Source organism: Ambystoma mexicanum, chromosome 10, assembly GCF_040938575.1.
Source record: "Ambystoma mexicanum isolate Mex_15411 chromosome 10, UKY_AmexF1_1, whole genome shotgun sequence".
Classification (NCBI taxonomy): Eukaryota; Metazoa; Chordata; class Amphibia; order Caudata; family Ambystomatidae; genus Ambystoma; species Ambystoma mexicanum.
In genome coordinates, this window is record NC_090932.1 from 1,318,844,814 (window position 1) to 1,318,871,258 (window position 26,445).

General features: G+C 46.5%; 1 protein-coding gene across 3 annotated transcripts in view; it reads left to right on the forward strand.

The window, feature by feature from the left end:
• Positions 1–26,445, forward strand: part of TTC28 (tetratricopeptide repeat domain 28) — a 1,396,661-nt gene that overhangs the window by 113,681 nt on the left and 1,256,535 nt on the right. The window lies entirely within an intron of this gene.

Consider the following 26,445-nt stretch of genomic DNA (forward strand, 5'->3'; position numbering starts at 1 on the left):
GGATTTCTAGGTTTGCGACTCCTTTTGGCTGAGCGAAGAGCGAGGTATGTTTCTTGAAGGAGGATGTTAAAGCGGTGCTCATTTTTTGGCAATGAAGTAGTGTGAGTCTTTTTCTTCTTGAGAATAATGGTTAGTGTGCCGCCATGCGGTAGACCAAAAGGCCATGTAATGCAATGGGCATCTTCAGCCGGCAAGCAAACTGCCCCAGCAGCAAGGCTATGACTATTATGGTGCAAGCTCTTACACTTATTGTGCAATGGACTGGTTCAAACGATTGTGAGTCAGGGTGGACATTTCTCAACATGTTGGGGAAGAGTAAACACACATATGTGGCTGTTAAGTAGCAAATGCCAAGTCTGGACTGAAACACAGAAACTATCAATGTGGTAATCTTGGGACCACTCATTCCCTCTTAGAATCCTGTGCTCAAAAACAAGACCATAGATCGGATGATTAAAATGGAAATCAGAGCTATTACCACCACCACTGTTCACAAAGAGGTTTCTGCATATTTGCCTATAGAACATTTTTGAGTTGAGCTTCCTCCTTGAAAATGTGCTTCCGACCCCGCAGGCAGCCCTTTAACCATGTGGCCCCTTGAGTGAAAGGGCTGTCTGCTGGGGGTTAGCTTCTCTTACTAAGAAACCTAAGGTGAGCTGGGGTGCCCTGCCACTCCTTTTGTTTATTAGAGTTAGGAGCCAACCCCCAGCAGGCATCCCTTTCACTTAAGGTGCCTCATGGTTAAAGGGCTGCCTGCAGGTGTCAGTGCTTCTGATTAGAAACACCAACAACTTTAACCATGTGGCTGTCTGGCTAAATTGGCTGCCTGAGGGGGTCGGTGTATCTGGGGTTAGTTTTATGGGAGGGGGTCTGGGAGGACCCCAGCTCAGGAACCCTTTTTGGAGACTTGCAGGACTCCACCACGGCTAGCCCCGGCCACCTTAAAGCCCTGGATATGGCTTCTGCACTCTGTGCGTGCCGTTTCTCCTATATAAAAAAAGAAACTAGTACAGCAGACCTTATCACAGGGTGCTAAGAGTAACAGAGATGCGGACCTCATTTAATGCCGGAGCAAGCTTGGTCCCTGGGCCATAACTGCTCAGTAATTGCCCAAACCCTCTTGGGGTTTTAGCTTAATAACTGCCGGCATCCCACAGATCCTGATTGGGTTACCGAGACCCAATGATCCACTATTGGTTCTGAATGAGATTATTGCCATGCTTTCTTGTTATTCTGACAGCCTGTCTGGATATTGCCCAGTCGGACTTCCCAGCTCTAGAATGAACTGGTGTTTGCAGAATCACAGACTGATCCTCGGGGCAGGGGCATAAAGCTGCATTGTGGCTCTCTGTGGAGTGGGTTGCTATTTGATGGCTGGTCATTTAGGAGGGACAGCAGTTGGATTCAAACGAGGTCTTTGTCGATGATCATACCCCAAAACGCTTTTGGCAAGTTTGGCTTGGATGTTTATTCTCTCACACCTGATAACATGAGCAAGACGGTCGAGCACCTGCAGTAGTGTGATTTGTAAACAGCAGCTCACAAATGTAAACTCTGGAAGGCAGCTGCGTCAGCCTTTCACTGTTCTCAGATTGATAAAATCAATACGGTCATACACCGAGATCCCCCATTATGCAAATCATCTGTGCCTATTGCCAGGTGATGGGCAAAACTGGCTTCGGGCTTTAATTACTGCCCGTAAGTCAAGGGCTCAAGTGATGCGCACTGGGTCCTTCTGGTAGGCGCATCTGCTCGCCAGCATGGGCGGAGAGTCTGTGGCGGCTGCGTTTACATGGGGTGTACCCCATTCACTGGTTAATGCCCCCTCTCAAAGCGTGCATATCTGAATACTGGCCACAGGCTCTCAATTAGTGGTGAGCAAAATAGGCAGAATTCAATCCTTGGAAAAGGGAATTCTTGGCAATGTTTATCTACTTTCCCAGTCGCGCCCATGGAGCCGATTTGGCCACGTTCGGTGATTTTCTGTGTGAATTTATTATTTTTTTCTCCACAAAATATGTTTTTCCCCAAAATGTTGTTTTTACATGGAATTCTATTTTGTGGCCTGACATTTTTGCAAACATCCCTCAAAATGTTATGATAAAAAGAACATTTTGTGAGTGCAAAATGAAATTTGAGACATGACATTTTGGGAAAAAAACAATTTCATCTACAAGTGTTGAATTGGAGGTGAATTCCGTCAATTTTGTTTTGAAGTGATAATTTCTTCCTTCGCCCTAATACGTTTCCCTACTCTTACCCCTTCTCCACCCATTATAGGACATGCAATCAAACAATGTTGTTAATCAAAGGACCTTCACCCTAGGACTGTGTCTGTTCTCTGTTATTGCCTACTTTGTAAGTCATTTGAAATGAAATGACAGCCTGTTCTTAAATAAATACAATTACAAAATACTAAAATGGTATTACAGAGCTGGTCAAGAGTACAGAATAACCACCCAGAATCCTGCCAGACTTTTGTTGGTCTAATCATGGGCGTTTTCTTCTGGTGGGCACCCATATGTGTTTGAGGGTGTCTGTAGGGATGGGTAGTGTCTGACACTCCTGCCACTCTGTCTTGCTTCCCCTTTCTTCTGTCGCCTCTGTCATTTGCTCTTCTGTCGTCAATTCCTATTAATTTATTTGAAAAACCTCCCACCCCCGACCTGCCTTTCTTCCTGTTCTTTATCTATTGTCTGCCTACTGCTCACCCACCCAGACAGCTAATTAACATTATTCCGTACTGCTCCCTTGATCAGACACCCTCGGCCCCCAACCCTGATCGCAGCTCTTCACTGACACGTGTTTCCTCTCGAGCCATTTCTAAGCTGCTCTTCCCCGATGGCCCCCCACCTTGTAATCATGTTTGTGCCTATTAAGTCCTGTTTGTGTAATGTTTGCCGAAGTGTTTTGGGCAATGGTTCGACACAAACACACAAGTAAGTAAAGCGTGGCACGAGCCATTACGCAATTAATGGTTAAGGAGTGAGTGGAATCTATAATTGCTGCCCTCTCTGCTGACAGCGAGGCTGCTCCAGAGCCCCGATGAGCACTCACCAGCGTGCCTGCCTGCGAAGTGTGATTCATCCGGTAATGGAGTCACACAGTGGGGAGGCCGGGTAAGAGCCTCACCTGCCGCCATTGCAAGGGCCTGTTCCCATAGATAATGGGGAAGAACAGTAATAGAAGACAGACTCCCAGATGACACCCTCCAACCTTGGTAGGAACACACTGGCCCTCATCAGGAGGTTGGAGGTAACCATTCCTCTTTTAGCAGCATGGTTGCCTCCTTAACGCAATCCAGGCCCGGATCCCTCGAATGAGGACTTACCGGGCCATCGCAACCTTGGCGGACCCGGTAATTCCCCGTCCGAGGAACCCGGACCCGGTCCATCCCCATTCCCATTCGAGCCCCCATAGGGCTCAATGGGAATGGGGATGGAGCTAACAACGGGCCCGTTAATGTCGGGCCCGTTGTTAGCTCCCTGGTGTCCTCGCGGGACCCGGTGTGGACACCTGGTTTTTCCAGGCCGCCCATTGCAGGTCCCGCGAGGGGACCTCGTGGTAGGGCGGAATGGGTTTACCGGCACCGGCACCTTTACCGGTGCCGGTAAACCCATTCCGCCAAACCTTATGATAAGGGCACTGTCTCCATCAACGGGTCCAGGGGACATAGCCTCCGTGGCCATGCAGAGCTTAGGCCATTTCACATGGATTCATGTGGATGGAGGTTTGTAGATCACATGGTGAGGATGCATGGAGAGAAGGGTGTGTGAATTGTTGGGTTGGGGAAAAGATGATAAATACGATCGTACATTTAATTGGATGGATGAAGATGGAGTGATGGGGTGGATGGGATAGGGCAGGTGAATGAGTGCGTGAACTGTATGGTTTGGTGGGTGGTTCAATGGGTGAATATATGTTTGGATGGGTGTGGCCGGGGTGGTGTGGATAGGTGGGTTTGGGTGGAAAAATAGTGCATTAATTGGTGGGATACAAAACGATTGATGGCTGATGCATGTGTGCGGCAGGAGTAGTGTGAATGGGAGGGTTTGAAGGAAAGATGGGTACCCTGATTGATGGATAGAATGGTCTTATTAGCAAATACATTTAAGGTTGGATAGAGGAATGAGTGATGGCTGATGGATGTGTCTGGATGGGTGTCTTTGGTTGGCAAGATGGTGTGAGGATTGGTGGATAGGATGGAATCATGCAAAACGACAGAGATGAAAAGACCAAATGGGAGATTTGGCCGAATTTCGGCCGCTGGAAAATACCGAACGGCCAAAAAGTTTGATCAAATCCCCATTTGGTGGTGGGGGTTGTGGGGGTGTCCCCACACCCTTGCTCACTATATTGTGGGTGGGGGTTGCAGGGGTGTCGCCCGCAGCTGGTCCCAAAAAAAAAGGAAGGACCCTACAGGCACTGGTTCCCGATCACAGACGTGAAAGGGAACAGGCGTCGCGAGGAGACAGCGAGTCGGATGCACACAACAAAGTGTGCCGCAGCAAGGTAGGTAGGAGGGTGTGGGTGGGTGCGGAGGCCAAGTCGGAAATGTTCAGGGGAAAAAAGACCAAAGGTTATTTCGGAAAAATAATCTTTTCTCCCTGGAACATTTCTGTTTCTGGCTTTCAACCCCGATCCGGATAGGATATTCACATCCTCCAACGTAAAGGGGTTTATGCGCTAGCAACATATATCATTCTCAAATGTGGCATGCAATTTCTCAAATGCTGCTAAAACACCACACAACGCTGTCTTTTCCAAGTCTGCCACTCGTTTTGATTTGCCTGAAGAACAAATCATTGTCAATATCTGATAGCCAGTGCTCACAGCCAGTGTTGACAAATCATACACAACATTTTACTAAGGGATCTTACTCTGCAAGAACTTGTCTTCAAACAGGAGGATCAATAAGGTCCTCAGCAATGGGATTGTCTAGGCCGCTCTTACTATTTCAATTAAGTCTAAAAGCTATGCAATATACAAATGTGTGCCCGAGATTTTCCTATTTTGCTGCAGAATTTTGAAATCAATGCCATCATATTCTGGGTGTCTGTGAGAATGTGTGGATGGATGTGATTGAATGAAAAGGTGTGAATGGGTGGGTTTAGTTCAACAGGTGTGTGTGTGTGCGCGCGCTAGCGCAAAGTGCTCCTTTTCATTGTTCCGACGATTCCTTCTGTTACTCCAAATTTGGAGCATTCTGCTACTCCGCTTTTATTAAAACGCTGTCTTGTAAATCTTCGTAAAGGAGGTGGGTGGGCGGGGGAGTGCAGTGTTAGACACAAGATAAACACGCTGGTTTTCTCAAAGCCAGCAAGCAGTCTGCAAACATGAAAGGGTGATGACTTTAAAAGGCTAATCCATATTTTGTTTTGCAAGAATGTCCTGGTCGACCCAGGCCCGTTGTTCAGTCTGTTCTTCAGTGTGTTGTCAGTCGCAGCCAGAGCAGTTCACTTAGGTTGTTTTGCTCTTGGAGAAGGAGATTGAGGGTAGGTTAGTAGAGGGAGTGCATGAATGGGTGAGTCTTTGTGTGACAACTGTGTGTATGTGTCTGTGTATGTAGCTGTTGTATAGATGGTACTGCACCTGGGTGTGTGTGTGCGTGTGTGTGTGTGGTGTGTTTGGCAAATGGCTACCTGTGTGTTGTCACCTGCATGGATCTATGTGTTTATGTAAGTGTGTGAGAGAAAGAGAGACACACATCTAGGCAGCGATCGACAGACAGAGATGGGCTTTTTATTTATTAATTTATTTATTTTTGCATTTTTAAAATGCTCACACAGCCCGCAGGCATCGAGGCACTGTTACAGGAATTGATTGTTTTTTAGTTGCGTAATTGTTTTTTTGTTTGTTTTAGTTGCGTATTTATAACATGCTTAAATACCCTGAGGTTTCTAAGCGCGGACCTGGGGATCCAACCTCTGTTGCTTCGTGTCGTCTTGCTTCCAAGGCGAGCATGTTGCCGCTGAGCTATCCTCCCGTGACAGGTAGGCGTGGGCTGGCTTAAGGCATTTATTTATTTTATTTTGGTGCAATATCGTTTCCCTTGTCTCTAAGCACATTTGACGGCTATTAGACACCCCCACCACCCTCCCCCAGTCCCCTTAAACCTTGCTTCGAGAGCTTTGCCGAAACATTGAAATACACGAACACTTGAGGCCGCAGATAGAAATCACGTGAAGCGTGTGCAGCCTTATTGCCGGAAATGAGCAAGCGAGTCACGTGTGATTTCCAGCGGAAACTCCCAGGGGCATCTTTGTAATGGAATCACAGGTGCGAAAAATGAAGTCACACCCTGTTGGTTGGTGTCCCCTTCGGCCTATCAATTGACTTCCCAGCAAAGGCCACAGGTTACTTCTTTATAGAGCGCCCATGAGCACAGGTGTTTAACAAAGCACTTAAAGGCACCACATCATACAATTTTAAACGAGGACACGACCCGTCCACTCAAACCAAGGACAGAACGCATTTAATTAAAACTACCCAAGGATCTATGCAGGATTCTCGCCGCCTTTGTCATGCAGTGTTGCACTGAAGCGTCAACTTGCCTTGTGCAAAGGCAAGCAGCTTATGCAGTCAGCCGCGAGACGACCTATACCTAAATACTGATATTGTGTATTTCATGTTATTTCCATGCTTGTGCAGCATTATCAACACCAATACATGTTAATACCTGGACAGATTGAGAATGGGAAGAGTAAACCCAATGTGCCCGGAGGGGAAAAATACAGTTTTTCTGCCCGGTCTTTTTCCCTGGGTGACGCCATGGACCCCCGGGCACAAATCACTCTGCCCCATTAGACGTGATTTCTCCTCTGCCCAGCAAGTAGACACAGCATAGACAGTTGAGTGGAATTAGCTCCGCCCACCAGCATGACATGGGTTTCACTTATCCGGGAAGCGGGTGCCAATGATCACGTGGCCTCTGGCGGCAAAATCAGGCCCTGAGCAAACCCTGATGGGAGCCTGAGCTGCACCCGGGCACATCTGGCTGTCTCAGTGGCCAAACGTCTCACCCAATAGGGAGAGGCACCATCTCAGCAGCAGTGTGGACGCGCAGAAGAGCCACACTTACTTCAAGGATCCAAGGCCTGGAGGTTGCTTAGTCTGTGCTAGGGTCTAAAGTGCAACTAGTTCAGAGGAAAGCCATAGAATGAGTAACTCAGAACATCCCACTGTTCCCATGTAGGCCGCCCTATGGGCCTCATTACGAGGTAGGAGGTAGCCATGGTGCTATTAGCACCATGGCTACCCCCTTACCGCATTCCAGGTTCGGATCCTCGAAATAGGGACTTACCGGGTCATTGCAACCCGGTAAGTCCTCATTCTGAGAACCATTCCCCATTCCCATTTGAGCCCCCATAGGGGTCAATGGGAATGGGGAAGTAGCTAATAACGGTACCACAATTTGCGGTACCGTTATTAGCTCTGAAGTCCCTTGGCGGGTTCCGTCCTTAACACCTGGTCAGACCAGGAAGGGACACGCTAAGGGACCTCGAAATATGGAGATAAGGGATTACCGGCAATCCCTTACCTCTTACCTCGTAATGAGGCCCTATGTCTTTTATTAGGTATCTTAAGTATAATCTCCTGCTTAAACTGTGCAATCCAGCAGAAGGTGTGTGTGCCGAGAATAGTTCATGTGCCCTGCATGCACGCGTGGAGTAGTTTGTTGGGTTGTGGCAACACTACAGCCAATGATGTACCATATGGATGCCTAGTCGCACTTCAGTATTACTTTAATAATAATAATAATTATTATTACTATTATTATTATATAGCATGAAACTGGCTCTGAAGCAGTGGAGCGTTGCACGTTATTACACATCTGCATGTCTATGTTCCATAAACACACATCAGAACATGTATGTTCCTTGTTCACATACAAATGAACGGCTCTCTTTTATGCCATTCACTTTCTTGTGCCCACTTTGACCTTACTGAAAGATAACACGATATGCAAATAAGTCTTTGCCCCACATCAAAGGCCCACATCTTGCCTGCAGAGGACCACTTGCACCCCTAAACACCAAGCATACAGACTGATCACGTGGTAGAATAATGAAGCAGTGCGTCTCTTTGCCCCATTGCACCCCTGGATTGGTGGCCACGCACTGCAGCAGTGGTTGTGTGTGCCACCAAAAGGGCTGTGGAAGCAAAGAAGCATGAGGTGGCCATACCACTGGTGTTGTCATCCTTTTTTTGGCTGAATGCACAGGAGGTATTGATGGTCTGGACATCATTAGGTGTCTGACGAAGGGAAGACTTGTGGGCCCAGTGCGACAGGCCCTTAAAGAAACCGCAGAACTTGCCCAACAGTGTTCATTGTGCAGCGATGTAAATGTGGCAAAGGACTTGGTTCTGGAAACATGTGGTAGCACAAGCAGGATCAAGGTGGCAATAGATGTGTTTAGCTCTGCAACACTGAGTGATCAGTTTATGGCAACATCAAAGATCACTTTCAGTTTTAATGTCTTGCGTGGGTCTCTGATCTGATCAACTGTATGCTTATAACCTCTTGCTGTGCCACCCCCTCCCAAGCCACTGCTGTGTTCTGTGCAAATAAAATCAGTGTTTACTAATAAAAACGGGTCAAATAAATGTATTACAGTGGCAAATGCATGGCATTTCCAGCATTCTACAGGATCTGCGATTCTATGAAACCCAACACCCCCCCCTTTCTACAGCCATTAAAAAAGACCCTGTAAGTGCTTTGATGTGTTAGTCATAATCCCTTAGAGATCAAAGTGTGTGTCATTAAAATACCAATTTTCAAAAATGGTACATATTCTAAAAAGTTCTTAACTCTATCAAAATATTTGTTTTAAAGAAAAACAATGATACAGCAAATGCATGGGTATAGATTTCAAAGGTTAGGCACTGACCAATTGGTGTTGACTTGTGGATTTATTAAATACTTGATACTCCCTGGCTTGAATACCTTGCGTGCACAGTAAATGCTTGATACCCCTTGATTTGTATGCTTTGTGTGGATTAAGTAAATGCGTTATACCTCTTGGTGTGGCTGCATGGTGTGATACATTAAATGCTTGATACTCCTTGCTTTGGATGATTTGTGTGGATACAGTAAATGCTTGATATTCCGTTTTGGATACTTTGTGTGGGTGCATTACATGTTTGATACTCCCTGCTTTAGATGGCTTCTGTGGATACAGTAAATGCTTGATATTCCCTGCTTTGGATGCCTTGTGTGGATTAAGTACATGCTTTGTACGTCCTGGTGTGGATGCGTGGTGTGGATACATTAAATGCTTGATACTCCTTGCTTTGAATGACTTGTGTTGATACAGTAAATGCTTGATAATCCACACCAGGCATACAAACCAGGGAATAAGTAAATGCCTTGTACGTTCTGGCTTGGAGGGCTTGTGTGGATACGGTAAATGCGTAATACTCACTGCATTGGATGACTATGTGGATAAAGCAAATGCTTGATACGCTATGCTTTTGACAAAATGAATGACTCATACTCTACTTTGGGTGCCTCAATGAATGAAGCCTTGGGGAGATCAATACATTCATAGTTTCCCTCTGCTCCCACCTTAACTGTGTCCAAGGCAGGGGACACAGAGTTCCCAGTTCCATCGGTGAGAAAGCCATCAATTCTAATTTTGTTGGAGTTTCTTGTAGTTTTAAGTATTCCATTTTAAATTTGGGACTACAAAGCCCAGAATTCCATGAAAAAGACTGGATGGCTTTATAAAGCATGGGAACTTGAGTGCTCTTCTGAAACCTCTAAATGCGGGTGAGTTGAGAAGTGAGCATGGTGAGCATTTAGTATACCAAGCTCGCCTTATTAACCATCATACAACTCCCCTCTGCCCCTTTGAGTGATCACTTATGAAGGAAGGGCGTGCAGCATCTCTTCACTCAACACTGGTTTTCTTGGGTCTGGTCCATGCATGATGCTGCATTCACTGCAATCTCCACCACTGTGCCTGAAAATTGAGGACCTCCATGCATGGCCTCCGCCACCTGTGTGTCCTCCATCCCCACCCTCCCCTCCTTACGAGAGCAGGGAGACCTGGCAGCAAAGAGCACGTGACCCACACCACTGAGCGTCCATTATAGCGCGAGAGGCTAGAAGGGCCAGGTGTGCCTGATCAGGGCGCCCAGCCCCCTTATCGTGCACCCCTGCCACTCACAGCGGGTCTAGAGACACTGTGCAGTACAGTGGAGGCTCTGTGAGGGCTGCCTGCAGGTGTGTGCACAAGCACAGCACGATAGCATGGGACCTGCAGCAAGGCTGTGAGCGCCAGAGAAGGCCCATTAACGCGCACTGGACATGGAGACCTAGGCGATGGCGGTCAATGCTTGCGTCATCTTTCCTAGTGCCCCTGACCCAGCACTATTGCCTAACTCTCATGCCCTCTTCCAATGCTTCATTTAAGCTCGTTTTGGCCATTTTTAAGACCCTAAAAAGTAAAAAAAGAAAATAGCCAGAAGTCAAACACGTCCATAGATTGAATGGCTTTAAAATATGTTTGCGAGTTCGGGAGTCACTATAACTTTAGTGTGGGAGTGGGCGGAGGCTACAATGATTCTTTATGGCAATACAGGACGAACACACACGCCCTTTTTTTAGGGCACATGCTGATGGCGTGTCGGGGCCTTTCTCTCCTCTCTCTGCGGCCAGATGGAGGCTTTTGCAAATCCATTGGCTGCTGGGCGCAGTGTGTCGAGGACAGACTTGAAAACACGAGGTCTGAAAATTCTACCCATCTACTGACCCAACTAATGACTTCCATGAATAAGTGCCATCAATTTAAGCATGGACATATATTTACTTCCATATGTTTAGCTATGGAAATTGATAACCCCCCAAATAGTTACCTGATCCTCAGTCCCTCCCTAAAAGTCTGCTGTAGTCACTGCAAAGGATACATTCACTTTCACAACTCGTCAGTGACCGGCAAAGTAACGACATGGATTGACGTGCACAAACTAGGTGGATTGTCCAAGACAAGCTTTTCATTTCTGACCAATACTGAAGTCAGGGTAAAGCTGGACAACTGTCCACGCCTTGAATTGCAGAGAAAAAAGTAGTCCGGATTTGAAAGCCAATTGCACCTCATGCACCTGTGTTCGGTATGCACCTCTGTTCGGTATGCACCTCTACTAAGTATGCACCTCTGCTCGGTATGCGCTTCTTCTCGGTATGCACCTCTGCTTTCTGTGTACCTATGCTCAGTATGTCCCTCTGCTCAGTATGCACCTCTACTAAGTATGCACCTCTGCTGAGTATGCATCTCTGCTCAGTATGCACCTCTGCTCAGTATTCACCTCTAATTAGCATGCACCTCTACTCAGTATGCCCCTCTGCTCAGTATGCACCTGAACTAAGTATGCACCTCTGCTGAGTATGCATCTCTGCTCAGTATGCACCTCTGCTCAGTATGCACTCCTGCTGAGTATGCACCTCTCCTCAGTATGCACCACTGCTCAGTATTCACCTCCAATTAACATGCACCTCTACTCAGTATGCACCTCTGCTTTCTGTGCATCTCTGCTCAGTGTGAACCTCTGCTCAGTATGTCCCTCTACTCAGTATGAACCTCTGATCAGTATTCACCTCTAATTAGCATGCACCTCTACTCATTATGCACCTCTGTTCAGTATGCCCCTTTGCTGAGTATGGATCACTGCTCCGTATGCACCTCTGCTCAGTATGCACTTCTGCTCTGTATGCACCTCATCTGAGTATGGACCTCTACTCAGTGTGCAACTCTGCTCAGTATGCACCTCTAATCAGCATGCACCTCTACTCAGTTTGCACCTCTATTCAGCATGTGAATAGACATTGGGAAAGCAGAGTCTACGTGTAACATGCCCAAATGTAGGTTCATTGTTGTACAGTCCCGAATGGTTCACCCAGGGTCGGTCATAGGATAGGGCGACCCCTGTGACTGCCCATGGCGCCATTAGACCCAACCATGCCAGCTCGGGGGAGTCTTTTAAAGGCTCCTCGAGCTAGCATGGTGGGAGAAGGCGTGACAGGCGCCATATTGAAATTAAATATGCTCCGCTGTTATGACAGCGCTGTGCTTTCCAGCACGGGAGTGGGGTGCATTTAATAACAATAGGGTGCTGATGCTTTCGCATGGGCATCCTATTGAAGTGATTACCTCCCCGCTCCGGCGCAGGAGCAGGTGGTTTTCGTTAGGATAGGGTGCAGATGTTCTCCAGTGATTACCTCCCTATGCCGCTGCAGGAGCGGGGAGTTAAAAAAAAAAGTTGGTGCTCCCCTCCCCACCCTGGCATTGACCCGGGGTGGGGCATTTTTCTTTCAATGTCCGGGTGCTGGCGCCGCTAAGGCCAGCACTGGACTCTCCATCAATTGTCAAAATAAATGCTGCAATGATGTGGCAAGCCTCTAAGGCACCAACCTTTCTTTACCCCCTCCCTCTGTGACACTTATGCCCCTGCGATAAGCCCTCAGCCTTTGTAATCAGTGTTTAACCTGTGATCGGTGGACACTGGCTCAGAAGGGTGGCTGGCGATCCACTGTGCCTTGTTACTCCGTCTCCCTCCCTCTGCCCGGTTTGTGGAGAGGGCTTATGTTTCATCTCACAGTGCTTGTCTCAGTGCTCCCCCCACCCCCTGCCCTGAACCAAATGCTGCACTTTGATGGATTAAACCCATTAAACTAAATTAAGGGAAGAGGCTTGCAAGATTTAGTTGTTAATTAAAAGTACCTTCAAAAACACACTGAGAAGTATTTATAGCTGAGAGACATGCATTCATTAGAGAGTAAGGGTTTCCCACCGTAGGGGCACTTTAGGTCTCTGTTGTGAAATGCTAGCTTTGGCAGCGAGGAAGTTCAAGATGGCCGCACAAATAGCTGTATCACACCTTTACGGGGTCGAAATAGAAAGTGACACGATGCGCCCCTCTTACTTGTTCAAGTCCTGAATGCTCTGTTCCATTTTCTGAACAGAATAGTAGTAGTGTTGAATGAACAATTGCCTTTAGCAGGCCCAAGGTGAGCTTCCTGTCATGTTAGCTGCATCTCTCAACCTCTTCATCCGACCATCTTTTTGGGTGAATGAGAGCAATTGAAGTCTATGGACATGCAACGGACTTGTAGTGTGCGTGAACCCACTCCACTGCAGGTGACACCCATCAAACGCATGTGAGTTGAGAGGTATGGAGCTGTGATTGGCAGGGTCGCCTCAGGTCCTCTGAAGTGCCCATGTCCTTCCTGCGTAATAGGTAATATGATTTTAGCTATATAAAGTCCACCCTTTTTGTCCTCTTTCTACCTTTTCTCTTCTGACCCAGTGTCCTGCAGGGGCAGCAGAGAAAACTAAGGCCCTGATTCACAGAGCGTTTTCCAGTGGAATTTGGGCATTATATAACACTTCTGTGAATTCGTCCCTAAGTCTGAGAGTCAAAAAAGTTGAATGCATACACACATATAACTCTGTTGGATTGGATGAGATTGGAATTTCTTTAAATGTCCATATCACTACACGTCTTGCCAGGAAAAGGGCAGGAAAGGAGGGTAAATTGAATGTGCAATTCCCATTAAGGGACAGGATTAGCTGACAGGAATTCTAAGGACATGTCAGTGATTGGAGTAAGTGGCCTCAAAGGGGTGACCTGTCTTGCCGTGAAACATATGCAGTGTACAGATTAATACAGTTGACTCTTGGGAAGAGAAATAACCCGATTCTTTTCTGGTCTGCTGAGTGTAGGACTTGCATGACACGTTTACTCGCTTCCTAAATTCACATAATGACTTATGAATCCCACGGATATTGCACACTATTCCTTAAATCCCCCTTTACAATTACACACTAGTTCTCTGTTCGCTCTGTAACCATGTCCCTTCTAATGCTTCCACAGTAGAGAGCATGGAAAGTATAGACATATCCAAACATTCTATCCCTGGAAGGAAAGTAGAACCCTCAACATTCCCACACAATGATTTTCGTTTCCATGGGATCCAAGAGAACACCTGGGCTTTTGCCTTTTTTGGCTGTGAAGATGCTGCTGTCCAGGATTACCTCATTGGAACACCTGAAGGAGAGATCAAAAGGAGCTTTGGCGGTTCAAAGGATGAATAACGAGGCGATAGTACCCGAGGAGGCGGGCCAACACTGTTGGTAACGGCTCGGCGCCCAAGTTAAGGTCCCTTCGCTCAGGCTCTTGACTTGGGTGGTGGGCAGTTACCAACAGGGTCGGCCCGCCGCCTCGGTTAATATCGTCATTAGCATACCTACGCGGGTGGGAATGAGTATTATTTCTTAAAAAAAGAAACGTTCCTTTTCTGCGCGCCATCACGTGTTCAGAGTCTGTTTTCAATGTTGATGACTGTGACATCATCGACATTGAAAACGGACTCCTGGACCCACAGTGCGGCGTAGGGCCATGCAGAAAGAGTATGTTGCTTTTTTTTGTTAATTTTTTAAAATACGCTTAGCACCCGTGTAGGTAGGTGGGTAGCTACACGGGTGCTAAGAGGGGAGGGGGATGGCGGGGAAAGGAAGCAGCAGCAGGGAAGAGACAGGGGTGCTGGCCAGCAGTATCGTGGCTGCTCGGAATGCGGGCTTGTACCATACAATATGGCGCACGTTCCGAGCAACCTGATTGGCCCGTGCCCCATTCCAGGGTGCCAATGTTTCTTTATATACGGAAATTACACTGGTCAGTTCGGGAATTGCAGCCACCTCCCTGAACTAGAGTGAGGAACAAAATCAAATAGTATTCATGCTACTTCCTTAATTCCGTTTGATTGGAAATTAATACTGGCAACAGAATCGGCTGAGCCTCTCCCTTGCACTTTCCCCCGTCCCTCTCCCCTGCACTTGTGCATCCTCAATCTCACTGGGCCTAGTACTTTCGTTGTTTTTGTCCTCCCTTGTTCTCCTCCCTTGCCTCGTCATGCTCTGAAACACGTGTGTATGAGCGCGATACAAATAAAATATCAAACCATATCAGCGCTGATGGGAGACCATTGGAGTAGTGCATTAACTTGCCCAACATTCTGGACATAGCTTTCCTAACCAACTGCACAGTGGACATCCACAAACGGTGTGCCAGATTGCTCATTTATAATGGGCCTAATACCAGCGAGTGGTTTCTAAGCGCGGGATCGGGATTCAAACCAGTGTTGCGCTGCATTGTCTTGCTTCCAAGACAAACGTGTTGTCCCTGAGCTATCCTTCCTCCACAGTCTACCCGAAAGCCAGGATAAAAAAAAAACATATATTCAATCAGCGTTGAAGAATAAAATATAAGAAATACTGGCACAGGGCACCCTGCTTGGAATAACCTGGCCCCTCTCCTTGGCACACCACCTCTTTAGCAGAAAGATCCGAAGACTGCCCTGTTCAGGCAACCATTTGGCGGAAGAACACTCCCACGCCACAAGGACTGGACTCCTCTTTTTCCAAGTCCTAGTATTGAACCGGGATGTCGTCCTCAAAAAAATGTAGGAAACTCAGTGGTCACATGCGACGAGGGGCTGAAAAGTACCCTTTGCCTTCAAATTCTGTAAGCAAATGCACAGATCCGGCCCAAGGTCAACTCACAGCCCGCAGTGCGTAAAACCATCCTGCTAAAAGACATCAAGTACTCTACTAGATTGTTTCAGGAAATGTACACATGTTTCATCTAACATGGCCGAAAAGCAACACATATAATGCTCAAAAAAAAAAAATAGGAACGAAAAAATATCTCGCCACTAAATGGTGTCCCCTCTTGAACTATGTTTCAACCTCATGACTCCCCCTCCTCCTCTCCCTCCTGTCCCCCCTTTGGTTTGCCTCCAGTAGTGATTTGAAATCTTCTGCAGGCAGAACTGTGCGCTATACAAGAAACCTACATGAATATGTACACACAGTAAAAGATGGCGTCCTATGTCCGAGGTTGGACTAGCTAATGTCTTCCAGTGTGAATGGCTGGTCCAGGGCGTGATTCAAGAGCTTTCCCTCCAAGACCTGCCCTCTAGCCACAACACATCCCTTCCTTTGAACTCTTCCTGAAATGCCTTTGTACAATCGGGCTTGCATTCGATGGTTAATGAGAAGCGTTCACCCAATTACCAGGAAGGCACTAAAGCATCAGTGACTTCAGAGGGCGCGGTCCCCTTCCAGGAACGCTGTTCAAGAACCAGTTCCGTCCCTCAGAGCAAGAGAAAGCAAAATGCCCTCACACTCATAACATTACTCTTGCAATCTGATACTGTGCTCTTACATACTGCATTCTTGCTTCATTGGCCTGTGGTTGGGCAGAAACAATTGGCAGAGGCTTGACATGAAATTGCTTAATTTTACACCTGACGTGGCGGCACATTCATGAAATCCCTTTAAGAATGTCAAGAGCCCACAAAAACCTCTGTGCAGTCTAATGTTTATTCAGTAATGTTAAATTTTAAGCTCCTTAGGAACTTGGCGCGTGTTTCCGACAAACCATAGCAAGTCTTTGTCGCGCCATCTGCTCTGTTGCAATGGGGAACGCGCCCCCCTCCCGCGTCTGCACTCCCCGATAGCTGGTAGTAATAAGGTGCGTTCTCTTGTTTGTTGGATCAGTCGGTGTTAAGTGCTCCCTCTTAGCTCGTGGAGGGCCGCGACACCTTGTTGTTGCACTTTAAGGAGGAGGCAGGGCGCTTCCGGAGCTAGGAGGCCATTTTGCAATAGAGCGGCGGCTTTGTATGTCTGCCAGTTAGCCTTGAGAGGGGAGGTCTTGTAGCATAATGGCGCTTCAAAAGGCACTTCTCTAGCGCACAGAGGAAAGGTTAAATGGGTTCCCCGGGGAGACAGTGGGTCTGAGGAGGCTGGCTGGGAGCGCGCTATTGATACAGAGTATGGCAATAATAGGACTTGACGTGAACAAATGTTAGCCAAGGCTGCAGTGTAGAAGCGTGCATCACGTTCAATAATGGAGCGCTGGAACCGCTAGATTAATGACTCCATCCTAAGCATGGCATCACCGCCTCATGCTTATTTGCCCGTTTGGTATGCCACGCCGATCTTCTCATAAGGGGACAGGACCCGGCAGACTGCCCATTTCTGGCGTTCTTTGACGTCGCCCCTTCAGCGCTTTTATCTTAATCCCACCCATGCCCCTTTTACAAAACCTTAGCAGTGGTATAGTGCTATTTTGGATGGTGTTAGATTGGGGGAAAATATCTTCCCTGTTTAAAAAGGCATTGAAGTTACACATATTTGCGATTCTTTCCCGATACATATTCTTTGGAAAATTGCACATTGACGGCTTCAAATTTTCTGTAAACGGGGATTGGACCCAATAATGAAAATGAGGTATGGCCTAAAACCAACTTCACTTGGGAGCATTCAAGCAATGGATAGCTCATGGACACTATTCTTTAGATTACTATCTCAAAATCATATTGTCTTTTAAACCTTTATTCGACATTAAGTCATCAGGTTACATTATATAAAATATAAAAATACATTAAAATTACACAATCAGTTATCACAAATACACAAAGTCAATAACACGGATAAAAGATATAAAAACAAAATGAATACATGACTGCTAGAAAAAAAATGTTCCAAGATTCTCCATATTACCACAGATAACATAGCTCTGCACTTTCGCCGCTTGTTAAAAAACCAAATTGTTTGTTTAGGTAAGGCTGTGTTGTGCGGTTCCATGGATATCCTCGTGCCACAACGCCCTTGGGTGAATGTGCGCGCTACAAATGATCCTAACATAACATGACATAGCAAGATGGCAGTTAACTGTCCCAAAGGGATTACTGGAGTAGCAGGAGAGCGATACTCGCATCCTGTTGCCCAGACGAAGTGCTACCATTTTTCTCCTCTAGATCCATACTCTATGCTAAAAAGAGGCCCCAGCACCCACAAAAGGGGAGGGGAGAATTGATTATTCCAGAAATTCCACGGCATGGAATAACAAGGTTCTTACTGGTATATGTTTGTATTTATTGATTTGTTTATTTTGTTAAATGCAATATATTTTTTAAATCCAGGATCCAGGCTGGGGAAGATGGGTAAACATCGAGAATAAGCAGGTTTTCATTAGTGCTCATCAAGGTTGGGAAGATGGTGTCCCCGAGAAGGTTGGTAAAAGAGTTCCTCTGGCAGGATGAGGATTTGCAGGTGAGGGTTCGTTCATGCTGGCAGAGCAGAGTCGGCTGGTTGGTTGTACCGCTCATAATTACATTTATTTCAGCAGGCATATGCAGTCAAAGAGTACAAAAGGAGAAGTGAGGCGGGGTTAGTGGGTAAAGAAAGAATACAAATTCCATTCTAAGGCAATTATTGGAGTACAAATCTAGGAAATAGTTCCAGCGCTTCTTTGCGTCTTCGTACCATTGGTGTGATGATGAATTGCAGTGTTCTTTCGTGGTTTGTTTTTTAGCATTTTTCTTCTTAGTTCTTTGACAATATCCAGGGCGTGCAGTTCTAGTGAGGTGTGTTTCTAGTATATCAGGCCCCGTACTCTAAGGGTCCGATTCATGGAATTCTTTGCACGATTCAAAGTGATGTTGCACTGCGGAAAAGTGACTTTGCACTGCCGACACAAATCCTGATTTATGGAACCTTGCAACGTGTATTTGTGCAGTGTAAAGTCAGTGCAAAGCCATTTTTGCAGCAGAAATTCAACTTTGCACTGCAAAAATACACGTTGCACAGCTCCATGAATCAGGGATTGTGTCGACACGGCAAAGTCACTTTTCAGCAGTGCAAAGTCACATTGAATTCCATGACGGGCCTAAGTGATCTGAAACTCATTCTTATTTTCCTTCTTTGGGCCGTTTGTTGTTTGCAGTAGATGATATGTGGCTTCTTTGTGGTTTGTAATGTGGCAGTGTGTTCCACATTTAACTTAGACCCGTTTATAATTAATTTTACTAGTGGGGAAACATATTTTTCCATTAAATCTTTTTCTATCGACGGCCTTTTCAGGGATTGGACTGCTTGTGAAATGTGGTCTGATTTTCTTGCATTTAATTGAAGAACCGGGATGTCCATTTCAAACAGACATGGCTTCCAGTAACACATCTTCAGGTCCCATGAGCATGGCCAGGAAGGGTGCCTGCAGATTAGCCTGAAGCGGAGAACGAGTATTGAGCCTGGCTGCTCTGTCCTGCACTAGCCAGCACTGTGTCATCAGCGGGCCTGGCAGGCCTATAAAGTGGCTGTGAACAATGTCCCATTCCCTTAGATTTAGTGACTATTACATTGTTTATTCTGAGGTGTGATGTCTTCTTTTTCGGTGGTGCATTTGGAAATGTATGTTATTTGGTGATTGAAGTCTAGGTTTCAGTCAAGTAGGACTCCCATTTCCTTTGCTTTGTTGGTTGGGGTAGGCTGAAGGCTCTGTCGGTTTGGGCTATCATCCAGGTTTATGAGTATGGTTTTAGCAGCATTAAAAAGTAGTTTCTTGGAGATCTGTGATAATGAATTGCTGTCAGGCTGTCGGCAATGTTGCAGTTCTCTGCCTGTTGTGCACTTTCTTTCGTGAATACACGTTGGATTTCATCAGCATATAATTCGAATGTGCCAGTGTAATTATCTAGGACACAGGCTACCAGATACACGTATGCATTGAAGCTCCACAGTCAAAGCGAGGAGCCTTGTGTACCCTGCTTTACAGTGTGGGGGGCTTTGGACCAAAAGTGACTTAATTGAACTTGTGGTTTCCTTTCTTTTATGAAGGATAATCTGCAGTTAAGTGCTTGCTTCCCGAAACCCGTGGAATTGTTTAGTCTGTCAAGGAGGATTGTTGAGGTCTGCTGTTTAATAGGCTGCTCCTTGGTTTGATAGTGTGAGGACAGCTTCGTGGGCTGTGTTGAACATGTTGAGGATTATCTCATGACAATTAGGGGGGTGGAGCCTTGACAAGGATACGGACTATGAATCTCACTTTCACAGGCAGCCAGTTTAGTGATTTTGGAACTGGATCCCTAGGATTTTGTTTGAGAGCAGTCTTGCGGGCAATTCAGGAATAATTTGTATCCAAATTTGGGGACATCAGGACTTGAGTGATGATTATCAGCACAGAGCTAGCAGGGTATTACTCAAGCGTCTTAGACATTTCAGGGTGAAGTAGCCCAAAGAATGGGTGTTCTTAATGTTAACCTCCAAATGGATGCATCAAGGGTGGCACTATGACACTTGTTTTATTCCTGCAAAGATCTTGCATCCCTGAATAACTGGGGAAGGGCCTTTTGGTCTTAAATTGGGGAGCGCTTTGGGGGTCCAAGGAGTGGAGAAATTTGATCTTGACAAGAGTGCGCCAATTTTCATCCATCCAAGATTGAACCTGGTTGCATGTAAATGTGAACCCCCTGTTGACCGCTTTTACCTGGGCTCCCAAGGTAGAGATGTGTACCATTGACCTCAATATGGAAGCCAACATTTGATGTTTTGGGAAATGACCGAAGGCTTCACGTAAATGTCAAAAAGAGTGGGGGAGAGGAGAGAGTGGTGAGAGTGCACAGGTGGAGCGGGCCCGTGGGGAGCAGAAAGACCCCTAAAGTAGCAATCAAACAAGCATAAGGCCAGCAGGGAAACATGGTGGCGGCCACTGATTTGAATCACTGAAGGAGAATGTGGTGATACAAAGCAGTTGACAAATGAAAGAGGACCAAGAGGCCATTTCCCCGAGAGTCGATAAGGCAGTCGAGATCATCCATCACAGTGACTTTGCTGACTTGGTTCCATTTTTAGTGCAAAGTATACATTTCAGCGGATCAAGGATAAAGTTATGATCAAGGAATGGTTGAGCTTGTGTGCTACCTGTGGATCCCAAAGCTTTGGCCAGGATGGGCAGTAAAGCAATGGGATTATAATTATGAACTGGAATTTGAGGGTCTAGGGAAGGCTTCTTCGGTCGGGGTATTATCCGTGCGATTTAATAACTGGTTTATGATCCCGTCTGTCTGTAGTCATCCGTGAGAACTACACACCCACCATCATGGCCTTCAAAGCGTTGCATGATGCTGGGCTAATCTATCTGCTGATGGCATTGGCAAATCGACGGGGCAACATTAGAGGTTCTTGGAGGTCGTGTGCCTCACTGTGCCCAGGTATTTTTCTTTGACCCTCGGGTGATGCCCTTTCTCAAGTGTAGCACCGGAGGCAGTCAGTGCAGCGCCAAAGCTGCGCCTTTCCCAGAAGCATTGCAATACCAACTTATTCTGCTTGGTTTTCCCTGATTGACATTAATGCAGTCCTTTATTCATTTCTACTTGTTTGAAGTGGTTCAGTGCTTTGTTGCTCTAGTGGTTGTGATTTTATAACACTTTAGTACATCCGAATTAGACCATCTCCTACGACAAAGTCGTAGGAAGGACGGCTTCTTTCTAGTGCTTTGGTAAAGTTCTTCATATGAAACATTTCTAAATAGGCAACATTATTGGGTGTTCCAGTAAAGGGAATGCAGAGAATTCCTTACTGTTCTTCTCTCTTTGGACATGCTAGCACCTTACTCTTGAGTTAAACTAAGGTCAGCCAGCGGCTGATATGACAAAGACGGACATAAGTCGCAGTGCCGCTTTGAGTGCTTAATCCCCAGAAGGATCCCTGCACATTGTAACCAGGGCATGCTGGGAAAGCTCTCCATGTTGAGCAATAAACTCAGTAATCTCTGTGCTGTCTGCAGCCATAGGTTCGAATCCCGCCCGAGATGACTTAGCCCCTCATTCTTTCATGGTCGATAAATGGAGTAGCCTTACATTGCCTAATAATAAATCTTGCACTTAGTAGTGGAAAGAAGTTGGTGTGCAGGATTTGAGTACCCTGCCAGTGCCAGCTTACAAACGCAAATAATCACATCTGCATCCAAGACACCTCGCATCAAGACACCTGACTCTGATCTGTTGATTAGCAGAGTGACGGGTTCAATGCTTTTGGACATTAATTCATTAACCTTTTATAATGCATTTAACACCAGAGACCTATATGAAAGCGCGGGACCAGGATTTGAATCTGTGCTGCTCTGAGGTGTCTTGCTTCCAAGACAAACGTGTTGCCTCTGACTTATCCTCCTGTGCCCAGACATGGTTTCAGGGCTACTAAACCAGACTAAGAGATACGTACTGAACAAAACCTTAACATTAATAAATACTGATATCATATTGTGATTATTATTATTATTATTAGCAGCAGTTTGAGATATGTTGCTAATAACATTTTTTCCAATGCAAAGGTAGGCTGCTGCTGTTATAATTTGTTAGGGCCAGACGCAGGTTGCTGGCATAATTAAATAAGCGTGGAGCTACTCTACCAGTATACATTTGCAGGGTCAGATCTAGGCTGTTCGAGTCCTAGCTTGGATACCAACCCCATATTCTTTTAATAATAGGCTGCAGATGTAAATTTGTAAAGGGTTAAGGCGTTCCTACAATACTCCGATCATTAGCTTTGCTGCCTCAATAAATGTGTAGCACTGCGCCAACTGGACGTGGAAGCATTTCCTCAAATCTTGGGGTGAAGACCAGAACAACCGTTGACTCTGGAATGGTGGGATTATACCCCACTTGCATGTAGAGTACAGTTTCATAGTCTGAATGTATTCCCAGTTCCTGTTGGCAATACCGAATAACGCGCGCTCCGCTCGCATGCACTGACCCATATACTCGTGACCTCATTGCCACCAATTCAAGATTTCAGGCCTGGTTTCTTCAACAGAATCTCTGGTTCCCCTGCACGTGACGGCATTAACCTACCTATTAAAAGCCGATCATTTCATATGTATTCAGGTTTTGTTGAGCACATTCCTAGCTGGAAGCAATGGAGCGCTGCATGCGGTGGTGGGCACGGCGGAAATGGATTCAGATATAGGAGTCAGTAGCCGTGGAGAGGCGCTCTCCGGGGAACTCTTCCGGATTGTGTACAATTAAGGTTGGGGTTAGCGGGAGTCAAGGCGGGGGCAGTGAAAGGGGAGGCGTGTTCATCTAAAGTCAAATCCATTGACGAGGTGGCTTTCAGATCTTTGTGGCGTCGAGCAATGTCGCGGCTTGCCTTATTGGTTGGGAGTTAGAAGGCCTATTTCTTTGTCTGTTTCCGTTTGCATTTCTTGGGTTGGAGACTGCCTGTTTCTGACCACACAGTTGATTTGTCTGTTTGTTTATGCAGCCATTGTTCTGTAAAGTGACCTCACACCTCACATGAGGCAGAGATTAATGCTAACGATGCCCCAGTATTCATTTCACTTCCTGAAAAAATATTCCATGGACATAAGACAGATAGAGGCGAATCTGTTGCTGGAATATTGCTGGCAGCTCTGCTGCCAGCATTACTCTGCTGCAATGGCATGCCATCTGTCATCCTCTGTGCAAACCCTGGTGGATCTTTGTGCCACTGGGCCGACCCTCCTTTCAGTATGGAGGACCCCGAGAAGTGCCATCTTGCTCCGTACACTGCCTCCTTTCCTTGTGGGGGCGTTTGGCCCCCCAAATCCACCTTTAAAACTTCTTTAATCTCTCCCACCCCCTGGAAGCAAGAGTTGATGTCCCCCTGCCCCACACACCCTAGCCCATCCTTGTTTCTTTCCCCTTTCCACTCCTTCCCGCCGTAAAAAGCCCCTTACCTAATGGTTGTCCATGTCACCACATGTGGCCCGGCTGTGCTTCTGGGAATGCTGCTGGTGTTTTTAATGTGTGGCATGTTACGCCGCGCATCTCTTCTTCTGGGTCACTGCCAACACAAGTCTGCCTTTGTGAAAATGCTGGAATTGCTGGATGGGAGCAGATCGTCCTGGAGAATATGTCATGAGTACACAGAGACATCAGGCAGGCGAGGAGTGCTAGGCACTAGCGAAGATCCTGACTCAGGACCCAGGGCAGTGTTGTCTGCATCTTACATTACTTGTGCAAAACAAGAGAGGTGATGGCTTGAAGGTTTGGAATGAATCCTAGCCTCTGGCATTGCTCTGGGCAGGCAACCCTCAGACCATCGTTCTTCAGCCTGCCAAGCCATTACAGAAGGGGAAAAGGCATATGCAAACCGGGCTTGATCCCACCCCAAAAGGGACAGTCCAGCCCGAACTGCTAGGTCACATGCCTTCTGCAAGAGACCACAAGCAGCCCCAGAGATGTTTTGGCCTCATTGGGCATCATCAGTGAGTAGTATCTTGGGGCTCTAGGCCCAGCAGGCACGGGAACCTACATCTGGGCAAACCTGTCCCACACACCCCATGCCACTCGGGGTGACTGGTGCAAAACAAAATAGATGATGGCTGGAAGATTTGGAATTAATCCTTACCTCTGGCATTGCTCATAAATGGTGCAAACTTGTGCGACCTGTTCGATGGGAGAGCCTAAGGCGTCCAATGAGAGTGGACGTAGGGACTGCATGCACCCTCGTAGGCTGTCTCTCAGAAAGCCAGAGCGATAGAAAGGTCAGTGTGCACTTGCAGCAGTAGAGGCCGGGCCCAGGCTCCTGGAGTGCATGCCACCCCTCTCCTGGAAGGGGCGCAGTGTGTGATGACCACTGGCACTTGACTTTTGCTCTGTGTCTGGTGCAATCCAGTAGCCAGCCCAGCAATCTCTCTAATCTTTCTTCGCCAGGAGACAATTCAGCCGCTTGTTTTCGCTGCACGAATGTACCATATTATTACTAAATGGACACTTTATTAAATGGACACTTTATTAAATAATGCAGCTGTTAAAGTAAAACTGGACAATAATGGCTAATAAGTGAAACGCACATTTATACAGCGATATTTTCCAGATGAATGTCCGTGTGTCATTTGGGATGTTATTGAAAATTCAAGTAGTAAAGTAGAAAATATTGAGGCTTAATTAAAATTGATCTCTGCCCGTTCTGCCTGTGCATGAATGAGCTGTGTGCATGAGAAGGTAATGGAGCTTAATAAATGAGGCCGCGCGCGGAACCCGCGACTCAAAGCTGATATCGACAAGTCCTCACATCATTTATTGACAGCCTGTGACTTGGGCCTGGACATCCAGGCAGGCACACTCATGTTTGCACCATATTATCGTGTGATAGTTATCCTGAAAACAGTCACAATGCCATTCCCACTGCATTGTGGCATCATGAGGTAGGTCATTCTCGGTCTGATCACACTACAACATAACAATCTCAGTGCCATTCCCACCTGCATTGTAACATCATGAGGTAGGTCATTCTCGGTCTGATAACACTACAACATAACCATCACAGTGCCATTCCCACCTGCATTGTGACATCATGAGGTAGGTCATTCTCGGTCTGATCACACTACAACATAACAATCTCAGTGCCATTCCCACCTGCATTGTGACATCATGAGGTAGGTCATTCTCGGTCTGATAACACTACAACATAACCATCACAGTGCCATTCCCACCTGCATTGTGACATCATAAGGTAGGTCATTCTCGGTCTGATCACACTACAACATAACCATCTCAGTGCCATTCCCACCTGCATTGTGACATCATGAGGTAGGTCATTCTCGGTCTGATCACACTACAACATAACAATCTCAGTGCCATTCCCACCTGCATTGTGACATCATGAGGTAGGTCATTCTCGGTCTGATAACACTACAACATAACCATCACAGTGCCATTCCCACCTGCATTGTGACATCATAAGGTAGGTAATTCTCGGTCTGATCACACTACAACATAACAATCTCAGTGCCATTCCCACCTGCATTGTGACATCATGAGGTAGGTCATTCTCGGTCTGATCACACTACAACATAACAATCTCAGTGCCATTCCCACCTGCATTGTGGCATCATGAGGTAGGTCATTCTCGGTCTGATCACACTACAGCATAACAATCTCAGTGCCATTCCCACCTGCATTGTGGCATCATAAGGTAGGTCATTCTCGGTCTGATCACACCACAGCATAACCATCACAATGCCATTCCCACCTGCATTGTGGCATCATAAGGTAGGTCATTCTCGGTCTGATCACACCACAACATAACAATCTCAGTGCCATTCCCACCTGCATTGTGACATCAGAAGGTAGGTCATTCTCGGTCTGATCACAACACAGCATAACCATCACAAAGCCATTCCCACCTGCATTGTGACATCATAAGGTAGGTCATTCTCGGTCTGATCACACTACAACATAACAATCTCAGTGCCATTCCCACTGCATTGTGGCATCATAAGGTAGGTCATTCGCTGTCTGATCACACTGCAGCATAACAATCTCAGTGCCATTCCCACCTGCATTGTGGCATCATAAGGTAGGTCATTCGCTGTCTGATCACACTGCAGCATAACCATCACAATGCCATTCCCACCTGCATTGTGGCATCATAAGGTAGGTCATTCTCGGTCTGATCACACTACAACATAACAATCTCAGTGCCATTCCCACCTGCATTGTGACATCATAAGGTAGGTCATTCTCGGTCTGATCACAACACAGCATAACCATCACAAAGCCATTCCCACCTGCATTGTGGCATCATAAGGTAGGTCATTCTCGGTCTGATCACAACA